Raw genomic sequence first — 2236 nt, forward strand, 5'->3', positions numbered from 1 at the left:
TTTCTTTGTGTATTATTTCTGTCCTCCTGTATGATTTTGTGCCATTGATGAGAAAACTCAAATGCAGCCTTCTCTGCCTATTGGATGACATTGCACAGCCTCTTAATCACAGTTCTTATATTTTAAATGCTATGATGATCCCGATTTTCAAAGGACAAATCAAGGAACATAGGTAAGGAATACAGGTAAAGTTCTTTTTTATATACCTTTACTTCAAACTTTCACTGCATCATGTGGCTTTCTCAGTAGGCTGGACAAAATTTGGGTTGAAACATCATAAAAGGTACAGTGGGATGCATAAGTATTACAAAGCAAATTCTCCATCACCATGTTTCAGGGTGTCTACAATTTCATAGAAACAAAATTCCCTGACTTTTCCAGGTTTTTCAGACCAAGTCATTAGGGCAATTCATGCATTTACACATTTGGGTCATTCCAGCATTACATGTGTGACATTTTACATATAAAATGTAAGGTTCTAGACTTGACATTGGATTAAAATCTTCATAATGAACTGATTTCATAGAATTATGAAGTATTGGTGTCTGCTAACAAGTGAAAAAAAATTTAGTATGATGGCATAGGCTGAATGCCTGAAAGAAAAGCATTAACAAAAGTGTGTTATGTGTGTGATGCTTTAAAAATGTAGCAAATTTTGACTTCATTTGTCTGTGAAGCATATACGCTGCAGGTGCTAGTAACTTTAGTGGTGAAATGTGTAAATTATATGCATTTACAAACATCTAAGTATTAATGCAATTAAAAACAATAATAATTTCCACATTAATTGATTATGTTATTTAAATGGAGTAGGACCACTTTCGTGGAATGCCCCATTTGTATAACTTAGCTAAACACCACACTTAGAAACCCACTAAACAAACTTGAAAGTAATAACGAGAAGAAAAACTGAACAGAAATTGACTGTTGGATAGGAGCATCAGGGGAGAGCTTTTACATAATACTTGCCACGTATTGACTGATGATAAACAAAAAAAATATTTCTAAAAAAAAAAATCATACAATTATAACAAATAAAAAATAATTATAGCAACATTGAAAATGTATGTGGGTCATTCCACATCAAATCATCCAATGGTGGTTACATGATCATTTTAGAAAAAAATCATTTTTAGCATGTAGTTTTGTACAAGGTAACCAAAAAAGTTCTTGCCGTTTTTGACGTTCCATTAATAATGCACTCACAGAGAGGAAACGAAATGACGCATGTGCCTGCCAAGCGATCGGGAGTTAGTCGGACCATCGACTGTCAGTAATACAGGCACGTTGCGCACACACAGCAGTCATAGCTCGTCCAGTATCGAAGAGAAATGGAGGTACCGAAGCAGCTTGTTCGCGTGTGTTTGTTGTATGACTTTAAAGTGGACCTGTCAGCTGCCGCATCAAGTCGCCGCATTTGCCAGGCATTTGGGGAGAATGCCCTGAACGAACGCACTGCCAGGCATTGGTTCCAGAAATTCCGTTCGGGAGATGAGAGCCTTTCGGATGAACCTCGCAGTGGACGACCACATGTGTTGGATGTCGAGGCCCTGAAAGCAGCCATCGAGGAGGACAGTGGTCTAACGTGTGATGAACTTGCAGAAAGATTCCATGTTTCCACTGAAACAGTCAGACTGCACCTGCATGGGATAGGGAAGTCATACAACTTAAGCAAGTGGGTACCCCACACATTGTCGGCAGCCAACAAGGAACAACGAGTGACAGCCAGTTTGTCCTTGCTCACTCGGCACCTGAGCACACCCATATTTGATCGCTTGCTCACTGGTGACGAAAAGTGGGTCCTCTATGACACTCCCAAGCGTACCAGACATTGTTTGTCGCCACGTGACCCTGTTCCTCACACCTCAAGACCACCTTTGCACCCACGAAGGTTATGCTCTCTGTATGGTGGAATTGTCGGCAAGTGGTGCATTACGAGCTCCTTCCACTTGGTCAGACCATCACTGCTGACCTCTACTCTTAGCAGTTGCAAAGGGTGCACCGTGCATTGCGGCAGAAGAAGCTGGCATTGGTGAATCGCAAGGGTGTGCTGTACCTGCACGACAATGCCAAGCCACATGTGGCAAAGAGGACCCGGGAGACCCTTCAGCAACTTGGCTGGGAGACACTGTGCCATCCACCATATTCACCGGACCTTGCACCAACAGATTACCACCTGTTTCATTCCCTCGACAACCACCTCCGTGGGAGATCCTTCACAAATGAGGGAGACCTG

This window comes from Lepisma saccharinum, chromosome 3 (assembly GCF_977018435.1).
Source record: "Lepisma saccharinum chromosome 3, izLepSacc3.1, whole genome shotgun sequence".
NCBI lineage: Eukaryota > Metazoa > Arthropoda > Insecta > Zygentoma > Lepismatidae > Lepisma > Lepisma saccharinum.